This window comes from Carcharodon carcharias, chromosome 2, assembly GCF_017639515.1.
Source record: "Carcharodon carcharias isolate sCarCar2 chromosome 2, sCarCar2.pri, whole genome shotgun sequence".
NCBI lineage: Eukaryota > Metazoa > Chordata > Chondrichthyes > Lamniformes > Lamnidae > Carcharodon > Carcharodon carcharias.
The window spans coordinates 45506282-45530497 of NC_054468.1; the positions used below are offsets into that span (position 1 = coordinate 45506282).

A 24216-nucleotide genomic window follows, 5' to 3' on the forward strand; every position below is an offset into this window, starting at 1 on the left:
TTTTTTGCAAAAATATACTTTATTCATAAGTCTTCAAAAACATTTCAAACCATTTCAAAATCACCATCACAAAAATACAATCAGTTTCAACTTTTACAACATGAATCACAAGGTGTATCAGTACAAACAATGAATATTACAATCATTGGCAGACATTCATTTTGCGCTGTACAGCCCGGGGGGCTCTCAACAGTTCCCAGCCCCCCAGTGCACTGTGGCAGAAAGGTCTTAGGCAGCGACCCTTCCCCATTGCGCCTTTGCGGTGGCTGCCCCAAGCTTAACTGTGTCCCTCAGCACGTAGTCCTGGACCTTGGAATGTGCCAGTCTGCAACACTCGGTCGGGGACAACTCTTTGCACTGGAAGACCCCTGTCTGTTACACTGGGATTTTTGCACAGCTCTGTTGTTACCCTCATTGGAACAAGTTGTTAATCATAGCTTTACCCCTTTGAAATCAATGGTAAACATGAGGTTCCTGCATTTAAAACCAATTTTCACACTGCTGCAATATAGACTTCAAAACATTGGTCTAAGTGGCCTGGCAGGAGTGTAATGTTATTGCTCCAAGAGGGTAAACTCCAAGTTGTTAAAATGTATTACTGCTAATGAATAAACAAATAGGGTCATTGAATATACACATCCTGCATCTGGGATTTTCAATTTTAATATTGCCATGCCATATGGCTGGAGCCTATTCAATTTATGAGATCGTTTTCAGAATTTAAATTAAGTCTGCTCTGTTTCCCCACAATGCTCAACTTCACAAAGGCCACTAAAACAACAAACATATATTTTTGAATAACTAATTTGCTTATTGATCATAATTGTTTCAATCACTCATGAGTGAATTGATGTGCATCGGCTTCAAAAATGTTCCAAGCCCAAGTACTTAGGGGAAAAGCAACGTGTCATTACATAAATGTTTTGCCCCCATATGATCTTCAGTCTCATTCAAAGCCAGGGCTTTTTAATAAATTAAAAGCTTAAAGCTGACTTGCTTAGCTCATTTAATGCCTTCATAATCCACAAAAATAGAAGTTAATAATTATTTAATTTATGAATTACTGGTGTAATTTGTAATGTAGTCACTTGGCTTGGCCTGAGTTCACAAATTACAGCAATAAAACTGACAAAAATCTCAATCCTGAGAAAGGGTCAAGATTAAAATAATTGTAGGTTAAAGTTTACAGAATTACACTTCCATTCTCACCTCTGGATGGTGACTGTTTCATGACTTCAGCTCTTTGCTGAGTGATGCCTGATTCAGCATGCTCTTATTAGAAAACTAGGAACATTTGGAGTAAGTTAGCAACAGTGAGATCAGGGCATTTAATGGGCAATTTACAATATACATTTTCGGTTTCACCATTGTGGGAAAATCTGGGCCAAAAATAATCAGAGCTACTGATTTACAAGTGCCATGAAAATATGGATACAAGAATCACATAATCTCATTTTACTTGACCACTATGAACCAGTGGCTCTAATAACATAATGAATATTACAGAGAAGAAAACAAAATTTCTGCAGCATCATGGGAAATCTATGGTTAAACCATTCAGACTTGTCATGGATAGCCACCTTTACCAGGCAAATGGCACTAACCATTTCCCATTACCGTATGAGTTAATTACAAAGATGCCACTTATAGCATATTAATTATGCCAACTAGTTCAGGCAGTTGAATAAGTCCTTGTCCTGTACTTAGCCATTTAAGGGCTATCCTGATTTCAGCCAAAGTTTCAGCCAAAGTAGAATCTTAAAGCGGTTTCAATCAGCTGTTTGCAACTTTTTAAAGTCTGATTATCCAAGTGATAAGATTTTAGAGGCAACTGCTAATCAGTAGCACTGTGTCAATTGACACACACGTGTGTCAGCCAAAATGAGTTGGAGGCAGGGCAGGATTTATGACAGGACTTGCAGCAAATGTCTTATACAGCAAACAGTTCATTTAAACAGCACACTACAGCAAATAGTATAGTTACTCAGCAAACCTGAGTCTACTTAAAAAGAGTCTCTACAAATAGAATGCACGGCCAAAACTGCAGCAAAGTTACATTTTTTTCAGAAAAACAAGATTATTTTTCCAGAATATGCAGAGGGTGGGGGATAGTTATATATATAGATAAATTATGTATGTAAAATCAACCACAGTGCTTTACAGCATATTCCAAGGTTGATTGATAGGTAAATTATGACCATCTCTATTCTGGCCAGGAATATATCTGTGTCACCATATGCAATCTTTTGTCCGCATATTGTCTTGTATTTTTTGGCCTAAGAATATTATATATAGGACAGCTTGTAGGGGAAATTGAAGAAGAACCTGATTACGCCAGTTTTCGACTCCTTTATCTGCTGGTCTATTTTTGGCAGACGTAACGGAGATTGTAACAAAACAACAACAACTTGCATTTACTTAGCACCTTTGAAGCAGTAAAACACTTCAGGATGCTGAACAAGAGCAATGCAAATAAAAACATTTTTGACACCAAACAACAGAAAAAGACATCAGGGCCGATAACTAAAAGCTCGATCAAAGTGGTTGGATTTAAGAAGCATCTTAAAGAAGGAGGGAGAGGTAGAGAAGCCTAAACTAAAATAAAAATACCTGGAAAAACTCAGCAGGTCTGACAACATCTGCGGAGAGGAACACAGTTAACGTTTTGAGTCAGTATGACTCTTCAACAGAACTAAGGAAAAATAGAAGAGAGGTGAAATATAAGCTGGTTTAATGGGGAAGGTGGGGGTAGGATAAGTAGAGCTGGAAAGAGGGCCAGTGATAGGTGGTGATAGCCAAAAGATATCATAGACAAAAGGACAAAGAGGTGTTGAAGGTGGTGATATTATCTAAGGAATGTGCTAATAGGTAACATTAAGGCTAGAAAGCAGGACGAGCAAGGTACAGATAGCCCTAGTGGGGGTGGGGTGGGGGGAAGGGACAGAAATAGGCTAAAAGGTAGAGATAAAACAATGGATGGAAATACATTTAAAAATAATGGAAATAGGTGGGAAAAGAAAAATCTATATGAATTATTGGAAAAAAGGGGGATCGGAAAGGGGGTGGGGATGGAGGAGAGAGTTCATGATCTAAAATTGTTGAACTCAATATTCAGTCCGGAAGGCTGTAAAGTGCCTAGTTGGAAGATGAGGTGCTGTTCCTCCAGTTTGCGTTGAGCTTCACTAGAACGTTGCAGCAGGCCAAGGATGGACATGTGGGCATGAGAGCAGGGTGGTGTGTTGAAATGGCAAGCGACAGGGAGGTCTGGGTCATGCTTGCGGACAGACTGAAGGTAGAGAAGCCTAATTAATTTACTAATGTCCTTCAGGGAAGGGTAGCCACCATCTCCTCCTGTTCTGCCTTACACATGATTCTAGCCCCACGCTATATCGATGGCTGTTAATCCCTGCTGAAATGGCCTATCAAACCACTCAATAGTAGAAACAATTATTCAAGGAGGTAATCTCACCAGCTCCTCTGGAAAATGAGGGATGGGTAATAAATGTAATCTTGCCAGCATCTGAATCTCAGGAACAAATTTTAAATATGATACAATGCCCTTATCCTTATCACAGGGAGATCTGCCAGTACATAATATACACATCATCCATCTAGTGGAATGTGAGATACATGGCAAGGCAGAGGTTAAATTAAATATTAAAGTCTGTGCGTTCCCACAAACATAATGATGTTGGGTGGCTGAACCTGAAAACTTTCTCAGGAACTGTTGCAGAAAAAAAAGTAATCTCGCAAAGGCAATCTTGCAATTTGAATCTAGAAAATTCTGCTTCTCTTTCTTTTGCTCATTTTGCTGTCATTGATTCATTCAATCCATTTCCAGCCTGTATTCTCCAGTGATCACACACCATGTTATAAAGCCATGTTAGAATTTTCTAACTCGTCAATGTGCTGCTTGCTCTCTAACACACATCCTGTTCTTGAGGATATTGATCTCTGGATATTATCTAGTGAGTCCTCAAAGGAGTTGAATCACTTCCCTAGCTTCTATAGATGAGAGCTCAATTTTGTTCTTTCACTTTTTTAATTTCTCACAAATTTTCTGTTCATCAAAGACAGGGATGTCTACGCTGGAGAATGGAATGAATTCTCATCTTTTTGTCAGTATTTGTGCTCATCAAGATGAAGGATATTATTGCTGGGAAATAGAACATTTTCCTATTAAAGGCACCCAGCATCCACATCAGCATCAAAGACTCCCAGCTCAGGTCAGATGCAAATTAAAGCTCCTTCTGCCCCAACTTCAAGAGAACATGTCCTGCTTCATCAGTGTGATATCTCCTACACCAATCATCTTTGTGACGTCCCTGAATGAGACTGCTATTTTATTGTTAAATTAGGTCCAGTTTTCTGTTGTGCTTCTACTACCACTCATTTTCTGCAGGATTCTTATAGGCAGTAGACAGGTAAACTGCACGCCCTGTCAATCTGGGCAGAATACAAAATCAGGGTCCACAGCTGGAAATTTCTACTATGTCAGCCCATTACACGACACAGTCTTATTTCTGACACTGAGTTTTAACATTAATTTTAATCTTTCCCATGGGAGTGCTTAAAGTTTAAAAACTGTCCTGGACCAAATTTAATTTTCTAATCTTAGAAACGGAATAGCAGAATGTCTTGGTGAGTATTCGCTGCTAATGCATTAATTAAGTAACAGGTAAAAATTGGTTTAAGCCCATTTTCAAGCAAGGAACAGGTATTGTGCTTGGAGCATATGCCCAATCATGTAGACACAATAAAGGGCCCAGAATTGTCTTCCTGGCTAATTTAAATGGAACAGAAGAGTTGCCAGTGTTATTTGTGCTGCTTATTGACAATCTTTCTAATGAGCTCCAAACAACAGAAAGAGATTTCAGGACAGATAACTAAAAGCTGGATCAAAGTGGTTGGATTTAAGGAGCATCTTAAAGAAGGAGAAAGAGGCGAAGAAGCTCAATTCATTTACTAATGTTCTTCAGGGAAGGGTAGCCACCATTTCCACCTGTTCTGCCCTACTTACGATTCTAGCCCCATGCTATATCGTTGACTGTTATTGCCTTCTGAAATGGCCTATCAAACCACCCAATTGTAGGAACAATTGCTCAAGGAGGTAACTCACCACCTCCTCTGGAAAAGGAGTTTAAAAGAATTATGCAGCTCTTAACGGGGAGGGCCACTTTGGCTGCTGACTGAAGGATGCTAATAATGACAAGCAGAGAAGAAGTTGCAAGGATTCCCTGGTTTTCTGATGCTGTATTGGAGGTGTTGGTGGTGTGGGCCAGCAGGAGATGGGCCATTTTCAAATCCCCCAGGGGAAGTAAAATATCCAGGCAAACTGCCTAGCTTGAGTGGGCAGAGATTGCAGAGCGTGTGAGTGTTAAAAGCATCGTATGTAGGATAAAGCTGTAATGTAGGAAAAGCAGTTTAATGAACTCACAAGACTAATTATGATATGGCCTCTAATTACTCTAATTAATATCTGCTCAGCCATGCACTAACTGTAGCTCCAGAACTCACAATCCATCCTTTCCCTGATTTCTACCACTCTCCTCTGATCACTGTTGTACTCTGTACATATCATTCTCCACATTATTAATTCCCTCACCACCTCATTCCACTTTCACCTTTCACACAGCTGCACTATTCTACTCTGACATGCACATCCTCAAACCACAGCACTGTGCTAACACGAACACACATCCCGTACTTTCTTGCAGGAAAATTTTGCACACAATAAGAGGCAGTAGGGAAGCAAAGATAGATGGGAATTTTCATTTTGTTGTTTGCTTTATCAGTATCCCTTTTCCAAATTCTGCCTTTTCTTTCATTAACATTTTTTTCACTTTTTTCATTCTATGACATTGACATCTCTTCATAATTATTGACATTCCTTGATAATATGTAATCTGGCTAAAATATTTGAGAACTTTTAAATTTCATTACGTAAATTGCTTTCCTTTAAAGGCTTCTGACATCAGGACAGACTTTATATGCTAATTAGTTACAATCTCCTAATGAAATGAACAGAATCTACACCACTTCTTATTATTAAAAAGGCAGACCTTAACCTTGTGATCCCTCAGCAGTTTTTGATTTATTGAAGCTGTTTGGCACTTGTCATCCCTCAGCAGGTACATTTTAAAATCTTGTGATTTTAGGCTAACCTTAATTGATGACATGATACCCAGCACAGAAATTATTAAGAACAGATTTCATGTGTAGAAACCAGCTTGGAAACACTTGTTAGTGAATAGAAGTGCTATTATTTCAATCACTTCTGTAGGTTCCATTTTGTCCCTGGCATGTTTTCCCATTGCGGCAGGACAACACACCGGCTTGTTGTGAAACAAAATCAGTATGTATTTTATTCTTAAATTGCTTTTATTAAATTTAATATACTAGTTGCAGACCCAAGTTGCTCACCTTCAACCTGAAAGTGAAGTTCTATCATGGTATGGTCACTCTTGCCTAGATAATCCTTTACTGCTATGAGATTGTTAATTAATCTAGTCTCATTACACATTACCAGGTCTAAAATAGCCTGATGCCTGGTTGGTTCCAAAACGTATTGTTCTAAGAAACTATCCTGAATACACTCTATGATCTCATCCACAAGGTGATTTTTGCCAATTTGCTTTGTCGAATTGATATGGAGATTAAAATCACCCACAATTATTGTAGTCCCTTTCTTACAGCCCCCCTTTATTTCTTGATTTAAACTCTGCCCTACAGTGTTGCTACTGTGAGAGGGACAGTAAACTAGATGTACCAGTGACTTTTTTCCCTTGCTATTTCTTATTTCTACCCAAACTAATTCTGTATCTTGATCTTCTGAGGCAAGTTTATTTCTCACTACTGTACTGGTCTCATCCTGTATTAATAGAGCTACCCTCACCTCCTTTTTCCTTTCATCCAATTTTTCCAAAATGTCAAATACCCTTGAATATTCAGTTCAGAATATTCCCCTGCAACCATGGCCTGAATTATACCCTCTGAGTGTGCCCAAAGTTGGTATGGCCAGAAGTGGACGTAAAACCCACTCCCGGCCAAGATCGCGCTGTGAATGTGACCTTACACTGGCTGGCCAATTAATGGCAGCCATTGTGAAATGTGCCCAGAGAAAGGCTCAGCACTGCCATTGGCGATGGGAAGAGAATGGGTGCCAATGTCACTGTGAGTGTTGGTGAGCACTTCCACTGAGTTGGTGAGCACTTCCACATACAACGCTCTCACCCTTGCTGGGGGTGAGAAGTTTAACACCCCACTTCCTGCAATTTTTGTGGTGTTGGGCCTCTTCAGTAAGTGGATATGGTTCATAGTCTCTCAGAGGACGTGTGAACCATGGGGAAAGCCCGAAGTGGGGAACTGAGAGAAAAAACTGTCAACTACTCCTGGAATTCTTTCAGTGACGGGATTGGAAGTATAAAACTATTGTTCTTTCAGTAAGATGCTGTATTGTAAGTTAGGTGTGTTTTAATTGCAGTGATTGGGATCGCTAGTGTAATAATCTGAAGTGATTTAAATGCCTACGATCCTTTTAAAATGAAAAAAAAAGTTCAGTGGCTTTCATTTGGAGAGAAAAAAATCTGCTGCTTTGATTGACATGACATCCGGCACAGCTTAGAAGCAAAATGTTATCTGGTTTTTCCATTTCATTAGTCTCTATTGTTCAAATGTTCAAGGGTTGTTATTATAGCCTAGCCCATTATGAATGCTTAGTTGATTTATAAAAACTGTTGAACCACTTATCTCAGCGCGGGGTGGGGGGGTGGGGGCGGTTGGGGGGGTTGGGGGTCTGTGTTCACATTTTGATTGACGGTTTTAAGAGGTTATTAAAGGATTATCTGTTTTTGATGTGGTAAGTGAAACAGGCTTTGTTTTTTTTTTAAAGCAGATTGACAGCTTGAGGAGACTTTAATTTTTTGAATGGGTTTTATGAATGTGAATGAATGGCAATACAATTCCTAGACAGGATTGTGTGTGGATTGGAACTTGCAGATGGTGGTGTTCCCATGCATCTGCTGCCCTTATCCTTCAGGTTGTGTGCTTGGAAGGTCCTGTCGAAGGAGGCTTGATGAGTTGCTGCAGTGCATTTTCTATAGGGTGCACTGCAACTGTGTGTCAGTGATGGAGGGAAAGAATATTTAAGGTGGTGGATGGGGTGTTAATCAAACGGGCTACTTTGTCCTGGATGGTGTCAAAATTCACGAGTATTGTTGGAGCTGCACACATCCAGGCAAGTGGAGAGTATTCCGTCACACCCCTGACTTGTGTCCTGTAGATGGCGGACAAGCTTTGGGGAATCAGGAGGTGAGTTACTCACTGCAGGATTCCTAGCCTCTGACCTGCTCTTTTAGCCACACTATTTATATGGCTCATCCAGTTAAATTTCTGGTCAGTGTTAACCCCAGGATGTTGATAGTGGGGGATTCAATGATGGTGATGCTATTGAATGTCAAGGGAAGATAGTAAGGTTCTCTTTTGTTGGAGGAGGTCATTGCCTGGCAATGTGTGGTGCAAATGTTACTTGCCACTTATCAGCCCAAGCATGTGTGTTGTGGATATAGACTGCTTCAGTAGCTGAAGAGTCACGAAAGGTACTGTACATAATGTAATCATCAACAAATATCCCCACTTCTGACTTTATGATGGAGGGAAGGTCATTGATGAAGCAGCTGAAGATGATTGGCAGTAGGACACTACCCTGAAGAATCTCTGCAGATATGTACTGCAGCTGAGATGTTTGACTTCCAACAACCACAGCCTTTGTGCTAGGTATGACTCCAACCAATAGAGAGTTTCCACCTAGTTGCCATTAACTTCAGTTTTGCTAGGGCTCCTAGATGCCTCACTGGGTAAAGCGCTGACTTGATATCATGAGCAGCTATCGTCACCTCATTTTTGAGTTCAACTCTTTTGTCCATGTTTAGACAAAGGCTGTAATGAGGCCAGGAGTTGAGTGTCCCTGGCAGGACTGAAACTGAGTGTCAGTGAGCTTTGTAAGTGCTGCTTGATTGCTTCACTGACACCTTACCATCATTTTACTAATTAAGTTTTGAAAGGTTGGTGGTAGAGAAGCCTTTCTTTGCCTTTAAAGCACAGGTTATATCATATTCTCTGAGCAGGAGAAAGAAACTGTTTATGCATTAAAATATCCGGACAACCTTAGCTACAGCAGGTGAGCCAATGTTCAAAGAGTTAGTGAGCTGCATCTTTATTCTTTTCCATAATAGAGGAGCAAAGATTAATTGATTGAACTCATCATAAAGACTGTCTATTGTTCATTCATGAATTTTTATGTAAAAATGAATCTGTTGTTTGTTTGAAGCTGTGCATCATTTCAATCAAATGTTTCCCAATCTACCTTCTGCATCAGCTCCTGTTATATTTCAATAGATAGTACAAAGAGTAAGGGCTCTCCTTTACAATTCTTGTGTCATGCTATTGTCTGAGTAGATTCTGTGCTGAATAAGATGAATTCTAGCTCATCGAGGATGCAAAGTTCATTTATGGGAGAGACCAGTGATGCTCAGCCGAAAAGAATATTAAAGTTGCTGAAGTTGTGACATCTACTTATTTTAAGGAAAGTTCCTCCCTGATCACAAACAATAGTTGAGGAAAACTCTCATCTTTTTATTCATATCTCTATAAACTAGCAGGTTGTTTTCTGCAATTAATATCTCTTCAAAAGAAAAACATTTTTCTTTAATATTGCATGCCAAAACATTAAAATCTGTGCTCTATTTTGTTAGCTGTATTTATGTTTTTTTACTTTAAAAATATTCCAAAATAAGACAATGTTAACCTTTGTTGCCATCCATTTTCCTATCAGGTCTCACTTCTTCACTGTCCCATTTTCTGTCACTGACTGTTTATTATCTTATCTTCCATGTTTTCCTGTTAATTGCTGAGTTTGTTTTTACAGTGTACACTACTCTCTGTGGGACTTTCTGTAAGTTCAGTTTTACTGAAGCCTTCGTGGCATACATAATACAGCTAACCTTGACTTTCATTTCCTTTAAACAAGTTGATTCACACTAAATGCCTTATGAATTTTTAGCTGCATGTTATTAATAATACATTTTGGGTGTGGTACACAATTTCCTCAGCCGATAGTTAGCATTTGCAGCCAAAGGTACAGCTTGTTCTCAATCATGCCCAGTATAACATCTGATGAGTTTTGGATCAGAATAGATTTTATACAGCAGCATTGGCCTACGCAATATTTTCTGCAGTGGTTTACACTGGCAACATTCAAGTTCCATAACACTGACATTTCAATTTTATTTGCTAAATTCTGCTAAGTCACTTTGTTGTAACACATCATATTTGATATCATAAAATTTGAATTATGACCTAAATATTTGGGTATTCCTGTGCAAGGAGGTTAATGCGGCTATTACTTCTCACTGCATCTTTAACAATGTATTTTCATTATTTATTACTAGTCATGGTAAAAGTCTAAAATGATCTTTAATCAACTTCAAGGTCAAAGATCTGTATTTTTAAATTGAGTTTTCAAATATCTGAGATTGCATAAGCTCAGAGGTGAGGATATTGACAGTGTTATCTTAACATTTTAGGATTGAGGCTGGTCTGTTTAAAACATGATTTTGTTTATTTTGGGTGAGATTTTCTACCTCAGTACATGTTTAATGCTGTAATGTTCCAGTAATATCTTTTGTAAAAGGCAAATGTCCAGATATAGAACCTTTCAGATATGATTTTTCTTTTAAGCTAAATTTTGCAGCTACTTAAAAAGCCTGTATACAATGATGAGACAAGTGAATTGCATGAAATGTGATATGCTTGTAAACCTCAGCAGGATGAATATAACTATATAGATTGCCATTGAGTTACTCACACTTGAGCAGCGCATTGTTGAACTTGAGAGAGGAAACTCAATGCAATATCCAGTACACAAGCTGGAGACAGAATTTTACATCGATGTTCTGAGGTATGAATGGGTCTGAAGAGAAAGATGCTGAAGTGAAGTGATGGGAAAAGGTGACAGGAAGAGGACAGGCAACCAAAAGGTCAGGTCAAGAAGCAGATTATCAGAGTTGGCGCTATGCAATTCCTACCCCTGCCTAAAATATGAGGTAGGTTGAGGATCAGGCTCTGAATGGAAGTAGAAGATTGGTATCATTATGTAGAGCACAGATTTATGGAACCTGCTGCTAACTTGGGGACAACTGTGTGCAGGAGACAGGTGTCATTAGTGGGATTATCAATAGTTAGGGGATGAGCAGGTCAGACTGTGGCCTTGACTTGGAATCCAGTATGGCATGTTGCCATCCTGATGCCAAGCAAAGTAAATCAAGGTGTATAATGACAGTTTGAATGTTTATTGATCCTATGGGAATTAATTACATTAGTAGGACTGAGAAAAGAGGTCCTATAGAGGGAATTTTAGGCACAAGGAACAAAGCTCAAAAGCAACTCAGGGCTAGAATTCTCAATAATACATGTGCTATTCACTATACCAGACAGGCAGAGGAAGGTTAAAAGGCTTAATGAATGGTATGAACTGTAGTATAAGAGGGAGAATGTCAGGTTGGCCAGGAACTTGACTAGTTTTGGAACAGAAGGCGTTTGTACAGCAGGAATCGACTTCACCTAAAGCAAACTGCTGCCACTGTTCAAGGGCCAACTATAAATGAAGCTGTGGGTGAGAGTTTAAACTGGTGAGCTTGGGGATGAGGTGTAGGTTGGTGGTGTTGTTGTTGGTGTGGTAAGGTGGATAAGTGGAGAAACCTATTTTGGAGTTTTTGAGCGATGGCTTAAGGATATTTATAGCAAAGGAAAAGAAAACATTGAGAAAAGTACACTCAGGAGTGTGAATAGATCCAGGTTGAAAATGTTAAAAGTATTAGAAAACATGGCAGGTGACTAGAAATACTTATTGAAATGAAGGGATATGATATAACTATAACATGGTGAATGCCTGCGATTAATTTTTTAGGTCTTCCAAAAGATCACCCCTGCAAGAAGAGCTTTAACTCCCTACAAACTAGAATATAACATTTTGTGCAGAATAGTTAATTTCTTATGTCCCTATCGCCAATGGAGAGTCTTGACCACAGGCAATTCATATAGGGAATTTGGTTGTGTGTTGTTTACACTTTACTGACTGAAAACTCATTCCTCCTAGGATAAAATAGAATATGCAACATATCACAGTAATATTAAACTTCAACTATTGTGTTTAGCTTAACTTACATATGAGTCCCTGACATATACTGTGTTAAGATCAGGAGAGGTGATGAACTGTTTTTAGGGATGAACAGCAAATGCTGGCCTTCCCAGTGGGACCCACATCCCTTGAAAGAATAAAAAATTGGAAGAAGACTGTTGTCTATATTCTCAGAACTGATCGCCATTGGCTGAAAAACTGCCTGTTAAATGCACATCACATTAAAAGAGCCCTTTCCTCAGAAATTTGTCTCAGTTTTTTCCATCATTTTGAGGATAAAGTAAAGCTGTAAGAACCTTAATGCTTGGATCCCTTATCTAACGTACTTATTCATCCCTATCTTCTGGAACCAGGTAAATAATATGAAGTAATTCTGCTACCTAATCATTATAGTCCAAAGGTCCATCTGCAAAAGAGGATTTTTCATTGTTTTGCACAGATGAATATTCTTTAAAACTGTCTGTGCTGATTTCAGCTTTTTGAGCCTTATTGGCCTCCATGTCAGTAGCTTTCTCATCTTTAAACTCTACAAAGAATTCTCAGTTAAGTTCATGGTTAAATTGTCTTCTTCTGCCTTAATTGTAAGTGCATCTTCATTTTTAAGTTAATTTTTCCAGACTCAAACATTTTAAATTCTTTCTGAGATAACAAGTTCAAAATGGCCTCTTTGTGTTCCAACAATTCTCTCCTTTGATCAACATCTTCCTTAGCCATCTTAAGAATATCATTCAGATGTTTTATATGCTCAAGCAGAAAAGTTTGATATATTTGTTTGGATTGATCTTTATACAATTTGTGATCTTTCAATTTCCCCTGATCCCATTCAGATCAAATTTTATTTATCTCTTTCTGAGCAATATCAACAGCCTCCTCATTTTGGATCTCAAATTTTCTTTCTAAGACTTTAAGTCTTCCACATATTTCACAAATTATTTTATTCCAGCCAATCTGAGGTTGTGACTGGCCTTTTGAACTCAGTCCAGTTGCCTGGATTTTTCTAGCTGTATCCTGTATTTCAGCCCTCACAGGCATGGTTAATTCTCATGCTGTCTCAGCTCTGACAGGACCATTTAATTCAGTGTTAACTGTTATTAACTCTTTAGCATCACTCGGAGGTCTCAGCCCTTTCTGTGATGAATTTTGATTTGGAAATTCTGCCAACATGTTTCCTATCTCTGTACTGTCCGTTAAGAAAATTATTCCATTGGTATCTTTTCTTACATCAGTTTGTTTCTTAACTGGATCACAGATAAGTGAGGAGCTTTTACTCACAGGGACCATTCCTGAATTGTGACATGCTGTCCCAGGTGGTGGAGAAACAACATTGCCAGCTATGCATTCGCCAATATAAACTCTATATTTTTAATAGGTAATTTCAGAACAATTCCAACTACACAAGGCCCCTTCGTCAGAGCACAATTTAAATTTCCTTCATGCAATGGGAAAGGTGCACAATTACCATCAATACCCTTTATTAATATAGTCTGATTCAGTAAACTTTCTGAAGAAGGCTCTAAATCCTTTTCAAACAATAAGCTCTGAGCTGAACCAATATCTCTCAGGATAACAATCTTTCCAGACTATTTCTTAGACAAGAATAGAGTGAATTCCCCTTCAAATATAAACCCTTATAACCCTTTGAATTCCTATCTATTCCTGAGGTAAAAACATTAGATGCAATGGGTTTCTCACAATCTTCACTTTCTGGTATAGCTTACTCTGTGGAAATATTTGTCATTTGCACCAGTGACACAGATTTAACACTTTCCCCTTTTCTGGTAAAACCTTTCCTGAAGACTTGCTGAGAAGACTTGCTATTACTGTCACTGGTTTACCATTTCACTTCAAACAATTTGCTTCTGTATGCTCTGTCTTGTGAAAATAAAAGCATATTGGCTTCTTCATATCACTTTTATCCTCCATACTATAATTGTCATTGACTGGAGCAGCTTATGCCTTCTCCCCACAGCTAGGATCTTTTCAATTCCTCCAGCTTCCCTGTGGGTTAACAAACAAGATTTACTGCACTCCTAGCAGCCTATGTGATTTATCAAAGCCATCTGCGAAAACTGTCACTTGCCTTACATTAGAAACCTTGTGGTCTTCCAGATGTGACCTAACAGCTATTAGGATGCTGTTTCGAAATTCTTCCATTATCATTCACTTTTCTGCAATCTCAAAATTCAATCATGTTTCAGTGCTCAAAACCACCGGTCCCACATTTCTTTCTCCCTAGTAGATTCAATGCATGTTTCATTCTGTCTTTTATTTAAAGACTGTTATGAAATCCATTCTTTCTGTGTCTCTGTTTGCTATGAAAGCTTACAGTCTGTGGAGATTGTAGCATTTAAAGTACAGGATGTTCCAATGCTTGTTACAATATTTTCCGTCAACAGATCAGTTTAAAGGTCAGTGAACTGCAGATTTGAGGCAGTCTGTTTGAGTCAGTCAGTCAGTTTTAATCTGAAAAGAAGTGTCCCAGAGAAAGGGACATGGAAGGGGGATAGGGAGAGGTCCCAAAAACTATCCCAGGCAGAGGACACGGAGAGGTCTCAGATAAGGGACAAAAAAAGGGGATAGAAACAGATCCCAGTTAAGTTCAGTTAAAAGAGAGAAGCGAAACAGGCTCCAAATTAGAAAAAAAGGGCTGTGGGGGAGCAGATTTTAAATGAAGTGTGCCCAGGGGATGCCCTGGTAATTGAAGAGGACTCAAGAGAAGCCCTGAAGATTTGAGAAGACAGCCAAAGGTTGGCGATTCTGTGCTGTGGGACACTAGGGCAAAGGTACCCTTTGGAGCATTGGTGGTCTCCTTGGCATGGCTAAAGAACTGGAATTGTGCTTGTAGGTTGATGCATTGGTGTACTCGGGAACCCGGGAATTGGAATCTTGGAAGGCAAGATTGAAACCCTGCAAGGTGAGCTGTCGGTGAAGCAATCCAAGTTGAAGTGGCTTTTGAAGAGAATTCCAAGGCGAGATCTTCGAGGGTGAAGATTGAAAACCCTTGTGAAAGAGACAGAGTTTCAGTGAGATTGGCTGACTCACAGTTTAATTAATATTTGGGTGGGTTGTTGGGAAATCCATGCAATCTTTATTGGTCACATTTGTTATTTATTGTGCAGTGTGGTGTGGTCGACGACAGTTTGCCTGTTAATTCACTTTACTTCATGCACACCCTGAATGTTAGAGTAAAAGATAAATATTGTAAATCATTTTATCTTTCTGATTCTATACACTAAAGTTTATTTTTGTTTGTTCAAAATGGGTGGAATCTTGCGGCTTTATTCTATTAGCAACAACTTGGGGGTCTGGCCAAGGATCATAACAAGTCTGAAATTTCAGTTGAAATGCTTCAGGGAGAAGCTCATAGGCATTGAGTTACACAATTTTAACGGCCTCATAGTGTGAGGATTGTTCTGCCGAAAGACTAGAATACACATTCATAGATAGCCTGACCAAGACGCTCTTCAAAATGAGAGTCCATGGGCAGAATCTTCTGCCTGTCGGGTAGGCCAGTCAGAAGTGTGCGGGGGTGGGGGGGAGGGGGGGGGGGCGTTCGGCGGCCTACATGTGACTCCAGACCGACAGCAATGTGGTTGATTCTTAAATGCCCTCTGAAGTGTCCCATCGGCAGGACAGGCCCAGCAGAGGTGGCAGCACAGTGGTATACAGTCGGGAGGGAGTTGCCTTGGGAGTCCTCAACATCGACTCTGGACCCCATGAAGTCTCACGGCATCAGGTCAAACATGGGCAAGGAAGCTTCCTGCTGATTACCATATACCGCCCTCCCTCAGCTAATGAATCAGTGCTCCTCCATATTAGACATCACTTGGAGGGAGCACTGAGGGTAGCAAGGGCTCACTCTGTGTGGGGGACTTCAATATCCATCACCAAGAGTGTCTCGGTAGCACCACTACTGACCGAGCTGGCCGAGTCCTAAATGACATAGCTGATAGACTGGATCTGTGGCAGGTGGTGAAGGAACCAACAAGAGGGAAAAACATACTTGACTTCATCCTCACCAATCTGCCTGCCGCAGATGCACCTATCCATGACAGTATCGGTAGGAGTAACAAGCGCACAGTCATTGTGGAGATGAAGTCCCACCTTCACATTGAGGATATCCTCCATTGTGTTATGTGGCACTTCCACCGTGCTAAATGGGTTAGATTTCGAACAAATCTAGCAACTCAAGACTGGGCATCCATGTAGCGCTGTGGGCCATCAGCAGCAGCAGAATTGTACTCAAACACAATCTGTAACCTCATGGCCCGGCATATCCCCCACTCTACCATTGCCATCAAGCCAGGGGATCAACCCTGGTTCAATGAGGAGTGCAGGAGGGCATGCATGCCAGGAGCAGCATCAGGCATACCTAAAAATGAGGTTCAAACTGGTGAAGCTATAACACAGGACTACTTGCATGACAAACAGCATAAGCAGCAAGCGATAGACAGAGCTAAGTGATTCCACAACCAACGGATCAGATCTAAGCTCTGTAGCCCTACCAGGTCCAGTTGTGAATGGTGGTGGACAATTAAACAACTCATTGGAGGAGGAGGCTCCACAAATACCCCCATCTTCAACGATGGAGGAGCCCAGCACAGCAGTGCAAAAGATAAGGCTGAAGCACTCTCAACAATCTTTAGCCAGAAGTGCCGACTGGATGATCCATCTAGGCCTCCTCCGGAGATCCCCAGCACCAGAGATGCCAGTCTTCAGTGAATTCGATTCATTCCATGTGATATCAAGAAACCACTAAAGGCACTGGATAGTGCAAAGGCTATGGGCCCTCACAATATTCCGGCAATGGTACTGAAGACTTGTGCTCCAGAACTTGCCACACCCCTAGCCAAGCTGTTCCAGTACAGCTACAACACTGGCATCTACCCGGCTATGTAGAAAATTGCCCAGGTATGTCCTGTGCACAAAAAGCAGGACAAATCCAACCTGCCAATTGCCGCCCCATCAGTCGACTCTTGATCATCAGTAAAGTTATGTAAGGGGTCATCAACAGTGCTATTAAGCGGTACTTGCTTAGCAATAACCTGCTCACTGATGCCCAGTTTGGGTTCCACCAGGGCCACTCAGCTCCTGACCTCATTATAGCCTTGGTTCAAACATGGACAAAAGAGCTGAACTCTCGAGATGAGGTGAGAGTGACTGTCATTGACATCAAGGCAGCATTTGAGCAAGTATGGCATCAAGGAGCCCTAGCAAAACTGGAGTCAATGGGAATCAGGGGGAAGACACTCTGCTGGTTGGAGTCAAACCTAGCACAAAGGACGATGGTTGTGGTTATTGGAGGTCAGTCATCTCAGCTGCAGGACATCACTGCAGGTGTTCCTCAGAGTAGTGTCCTTGGCCCAACTATCTTCAAATACTTCATCAATGACCTTCCTTCCATCATAAGGTCAGAAGTGGGGATGTTCACTGATGATTGCACAATGTTCAGCACCATTCGTGATTCATCAGACATTGAAGCAGCCCATGTCCAAATGCAGCAAGACCTGGACAATATCCAGGCTTGGACTGACAAGTGGAAAGTAACTTTCATGCCACACAAGTGTCAGGCAATGACCATCTCCAACAAGAGAGAATACAACCATTGCCACTTGATGTTCAATGGCATTACCATCACTGAATCCCCCACTATCAACATCCTAGGGGGTTACCATTGACCAGAAACTGAATTGGACTAGCCATATAAATACTGTGGCAAAAAGAGCAGGTCAGAGGCTAGGGAGCGTGCAACGAGTAACTCACCTCCTGACTCCCCAAAGCCTGTCCACCATCAATACGACACAAGTCAGGAGTGTGATGGAATACTTGCCTGGTTGAGTGCAGCTCCCACAACACTCAAGAAGCTGGACACTGTCCAGGACAAAGCAGTATGCTTGGTTGGCACCACATTCACAAACATTCACTCCCTCCACCACCGATACACAGTATACGCAGTATGTGCCATCTATAAGATACACTGCAGGAATTCACCAAGACTCCTTTGACAGCACCTTCCAAACCCATGACCATTACCATTTAGAAGGATAAGGGCAGCAGATAGATGGGAACACCAACACCTGGATGTTCCCCTCCAAATCACTCAATCCTGACTTGGAAATATATCGCTGTTCCTTCACTGTGGCTGAGTCAAGATCCTGAACCTCCCTTCCTAACAGCACTGTGGGTGTACCTACACCACATGGACCGCAGCGGTTCAAGATGGTAGCTCACTGCTGCCTTCTCAAGGGCAACTAGGGATGTGCAATAAATGTTGGCCCAGCCAGTGAAGCCCACATCCCATGAAAGAATAAAAAAAATTCAGTTGGAGTCCAATAACTTTTTGTTTGAAGTGGACAAAGTTTGAAACCCCAGTTATCCACTAGGAGAATAAAGGCATAAGATCCCAGAGTTTTAAACAAAGTAAACCTTACTGTATGAAGTCAAAAATGTAAAAGAATATAACATTCAGATTTAACATGAGGTAAATATTAATTAACAGACAAACTGTGGTTGTACATACTGCACGACATATGAAATGGCAGTTGTGACCAAGACAGCTCCCATGGATTTCTTACCAACCGACCCAGGCATCAATGACCATTGTGAGCCACAATATCTCATTAAAATTCTGCCTCTCTCACTTTTGAAGAGCCAACCTCCGAATTCCATAAAAGGCGCTCTGACTCAGATGCCACACTGACTGCTCACCTCATGGTGGTTCACTTTCTTCTCCTGAGACAGCATTCCATAAAATTGTACTCCCACATCTAATTACCAGCACAATTCCAACAGTTTTGCAGACTGCTAGCTTCACTAAGCTGGCACTGCCCTCGGTTTCACCAAACTCCAGTTCCTTGGTGGCATTGCTCTATAAATGTCTCCCAGAGCTCCTTCTGAGCCCTAACCCTCTCCAGCTTGGAACCAGCGACCTTCTGCCACCTTCTTAACTCCTTAAGACTTCCATGAGCCTTAGCCTCGCCGAAGGCTTTTTAGAGCCCTAACTGCCTGAAGCCTGCTAACAGCAGCATCTTTTCAGTCTGTCCTTTTCCCCTCCTGCAGAACATTCCATTTCCTAGCCAACTCATAGATAAATTGAAGCCAGAAAACATTTTTAAGCTCTACCCATCTCCATGGTGCTGAATGATTTTAAACTAATTTTGCTCTACCTCCAAAAGCAATGTAAACCACGGGCTGAATAAAATACTCTGGTGTGATGGCCGGGACTCATAACCTGAAGTAAGCAGTCTTCTGACTCTTGGCCCCGCAGTGCAAGTATGCTGTATAACACAGCAATTAGGCAAATTGAGACCGAAGGGAGGGTTTCCTGGCCTAGAGGGCCAAAGGCAGTGAGGATTCCGCCCAATCAATGCTGAAGGACAGGATGTCCGGCGTCCGAGGTCGTTGGCTGTGACTTTGTAGGAGGTCATGGCCAGTCATTTGAAGGGCCACCTGGCAAGGGGCAGTGTCAGGAGACCAAGCAAAGGTGTTCATTCAAAATAGATCTGCAGCATTTTTCAACTGGAAATACTTGCAGACTTTTCAGGTAATTTTGAATCTGTTTAATCTTTTTCTGAAATGTCCATGGTGCATTTGTTTTGCCACTGTTCACAGGTGGCATTCAATTTGAACATAAACATGTTTTCCAGATCTTAACATAGAGGAGTTGTCTAGTTTTAGCATGTTTCCCTCCTTAGTTAGCGGCGGTAAATGAGCAAGGGGAGAGGCAGCGGAGAGGGGCTAAAGCAGCCCTGAGATTTGATGGTGAATCTCTGCATGCCCTCCTCTGGGCTCTGTCCGTCAGATGAGAGCAACTAATGCCAGCAGAGGGGAAGAGGAGAGCTCCCTTGGTGAGATATGCAGCCTGGGAGGAGGTTGCAATGAAGGTCAGCAGCATTGGGCTAGTGCGTTGCACTTGGATACAAATCCAGAAGGGGCTCAATGATCTCCCGACGTCAGCCAGGATGAGTAAGTCCTCAGTATGTGCATTTTTGTGCCAGGAAGCTACAGGTTAGTGTCACAAATGCTGGAGGCTTGTGAGGTTGTTCAGAAGTTCAAGACAGCACAGTACAGCAAAGACATTGGTTTTAGCACTGATGTCTGTGTGCCCTTTTCACTTTGGTCCAGTGGGGTGGTGGAGTGGATGGGTGGTGCGGTGGTAGCCTGTACAGATGATGAAAGTGGACAGCATCTTGGCTGCCAAGCATTGTGCTGATCATGCATAGGGGGGGTGACATCAATTAACCTAACAGTGGTAGTCATTGCAGTGTTACACCTATTCTCAGGAGAAGCATGCCCACAATGCAAGGCGGAGAGGCAGAACTGGAGGTGGTGTCCCTGAGCCTGCAATACCAATGCCGTATGAGGAGGAGGTTCACCTGCTCTCCTTAGCCGAATCCTCAAGATCGATTGACAGAAACAAGAATGGAGGAAGGCGTGGGTCTGGTGAGTTAGCAAATGGCTGAAACTGGGGGGAAAGGGGAAAGAGCAAGTGGGAGATGCATTGATACTTGGCAGGATTCAATGAATGTTGAAATTCTCATCCCGGTGCTAAAAGCCAGGAAAGCTTCCTAGTTGAAAGCTTTTGATGTTGCTGCAAGTATTTGCATCATGTCGTATCTCTTGTTGCACATGGCTGTAATGTTGCTGAGCACTGTGACCTTGCACAGCTCTGGATAGATTTGTAATGACAACAAACGCCCTTTTCTTTACCTTTCTTGCACAGATGAAACCTCTTCCACGGACCAGATTGTCGATGCTGGCCCATCATTCCCCTCCAAGGATGAGGGAGAACACTTGGAGGAAACACTGTCACACCCTTTCTCTGCCCTAAGCACCACCACAGAGACTGGCACCTCGGCAGGTATTAGCGCATCGGAACAAGGGCAGTCACAATCTGGAGAGGGCATTTCATAGTCACACATGCAGCTGCTGGAGAATGTTGTGGAGCAGGCCTTGGGCAGTCAGAGAAGTGTGTGAGGTGATCCAGAGACTGATTCCAAGCCAGATGATGAGCCTCTGGAGTCGACTGTATGGCGGCAGATGCTGGATGCCCAGTGTGACATGCATGGAGGTTTGACGGATATACCAGAGTAGTTGTGTGCTCTGGCCTGGACTGTGGAGGTGTCCATCCAGGCCATATGCATTGCACCCACTCTTTGGAGTGCCAAGCTTTTTCCATGGACAGACTGGTGACCTCTGTGGAGGACGAATAAGGCCTCTAAATAAGATAAGTTTGAAATGCATACTCTACTTCTTGTTTGAAGCATTTCCAGCAGCCACAGAATCCTGAACTGCTAAGTTGACAGTCAGGGCTCAGGTGGAGCCTTTAAACCCACACTAACAAGCTGCCTGGTAAAGAAACTGAGAAATCCACCTGGCGTGAAACGCACTCTGCAAGCGTTTTATTGTTCACACAACGTGTTATTGTAGTCAATTGGAAGATTAATGAACTTAACTACACCATTTAACGAAATTTGAGTAACACAGGCAAGCTCCCGATTTCTAGTCCCGCCCACCTAGCATATTATCTGGATTGGCTGTGATGATGTTGAGACAGCAAACCCGACATCACCGCACCCAATAATACGTCAGCACAGGCGTGTAACGCTCCCATTTTCAGAAGGCATTATTCAGTCCCACAACTCCAGTTCTCCAGCTAAGTAAGCCTACCTGCTGTTTTAGCTGTTAACCCCTTAAGCCAACATGGTTTTAACCTTCTAAGTGTAATAGAACGCAAGCTGTTTTAGTTGCATTTATCCCATTTTCTACAGTAAAACTTTAATCTTCCCAGAACTAAAAATTATCTCTAAAATACTACTAAGAGCCATGAGCTAGATATTTGTCGCACTGTCTAAAGATGGGAATTGACAGGATGTTGGGAACAAGTTACCCCTTTAATTGGGAAGGGTACTGGAAGGGAAGGAATAAATAAAAAATCAAATATATCCCAAAGTTAGCTTTCTGAAAAAAGGAACAATATGAATAATGATTTTTTGTTTTGCCATCTTTCAGCTGACAGTTAGAACAATGTAATTTGTCATTGTAGATATTGCTGAACTTCACTGTTTGATTTAAAATGTATGAATATGGGTATTTTGTAAGTGTGCTATCAGTTTTATAATGAGCAGAAATCCCTGACAGATTGCAAATGCTGCAGGATTTCCAAGTTGGAAGATTAATTTATTTAAACAATGTAATTGATCATTGTGTACAGAGCACTATATCTCTAGAGAGAAGTGTTAATTTTGCTAGAAGGTTCTATAAGTTTGAATGGCAACATTATGTTTGAAAAATGCCTCAGACAGCAATTGCAGTCCTTTATTACTTCCACAGGGAACACGAGGGCAGTCACCACTCCAGCTCTTATCTAATTGTGATAAAATTAAAATCAAGTGAAAAATCATTGTAGATCTGATGGCCAAGGTTTATGCCAAAACAGTTCAACTTGGGCACCAAGACATCCTCCACTAATCAATTAGGGTAATGTAAATATTGGCATAAACAAAGAAATTCCTTGCTGCAAAATGGAAAATTAGCTCCCAATGAAAAAATCTCATCATAACCAAAAGGTAGTGCATTATAATACATAATAGTGTGTTATCACGAGGTTCTTTATTCTGTCATTAAATCATGGCATAATATTTTTTAAACTTCTACAAAATTTTTTTTACTGGATTCATCCTGGCTTGCACTTTTTGTATTGTGCCAGTATCTAAATTCTGTACTTTATTTCCACAATCAAGATAAATTTGTTTTTGTTTCCTATATAGTCATCTATTCCTTATATCACTTGACAAATCAGTGATAATTAGATATAAACTGATTGTCATTCATTTCACATAATGTAAACATTATTATTTTGACCAGTTGACCAGTAATTCATACGGGAATTCTGAAAGTTCATTAAGTACATCTAATACACCCCACAGCACTTACTCCTAAGTCTCAGCTGTTAAAATTAATATTTTAGGTCAATTAGATAAGTTTTTCACATTCATGTTTTTCAATTATTTTGCTACTTCAAGATAAAATCTGTACATCTTTTAATCTCAAAGTCATGACATCTTCATCAACCCAACATAAGACAAAGAGTAAATCCATGGCTAATTGCCGTATACTTTCCTGTTTTTTGCACATCAAATCAACACTGGATAACTCACTAATGATTCAATCAGACCTTTTACCTTGGTTTCCCTCTGGTTAGCAGTTAGGTCAAGGGTAGACTTGATGTTAAATGAGTTTGTAAATACTCTAACATTAGCTGTAGTGAGAGCATTTTGCCTGCAGCTGAAGGATTGTGTTACTCATTCTGTACTTTTCTGTTTAGAATTCTTGCCTTCTTCCTGCCATTCATGGTGAATCTCCAGAGAATTTAAGACAAATTTCTGTACCAATGCCAATAATTCAGCAGTTCTTCATTATTTTTGGCAGAAAATAATATCAATATTTTTATAGATAGTGTCAAAAGTGTGAGTTTTTTTGTAGAGTGGCGCAGAGATGTTGATATGGTTTATTAATAGACATATGATAAATGTTCATGATTTGTCCCTACATTAAATGGCAATTTCTATTGGGCAAAACAACCTTTGTTACAATTACCTGTACATTGTAGAACTACAGGAGATTGACCAATATGCATATCGGCATTGATTTACTTTCAGCTAAGCTAGAGAAGAAGTTAAGCAATAAATACAACCTAAGAACCAAACTGATCTGAATTTGATAACCAACATCTGTTTGATTCTGGAATAGAAATAGTTGCAAATCTATGACCAGTGATTTCCTATTCATTTACATAATGTGCAAATGAGTGATGTTAACTATGTATCCATCCAGCAACTCAACAAGACAATCTTCCAAATGGCATATCTATTCCAAAAAAGCGATATGTGAGCTATACATAAGGTGAACTGGGAGAGGACTTGGAAAAGCAAGGAAACAGAAAAACAATGGGAAGCCATATAAGGGTAATCAGTAGAATCCAAGAGAAAAAAATTCCACTGAAAACCAAATACAAACAA

General features: G+C 40.8%; 1 long non-coding RNA gene across 1 annotated transcript in view; it reads right to left on the reverse strand.

Annotated features, from left to right (window-relative positions):
• The window catches only part of LOC121289966, a 95832-nt gene extending 72207 nt beyond the window's left edge, over positions 1-23625 (reverse strand). The window contains exon 1 of the long non-coding RNA XR_005945684.1: positions 23380-23625. This is a non-coding gene — a long non-coding RNA (uncharacterized LOC121289966). The remainder of the gene's footprint in view (positions 1-23379) is intronic.
• Between the last annotated feature and the right edge of the window lie 591 nt (positions 23626-24216).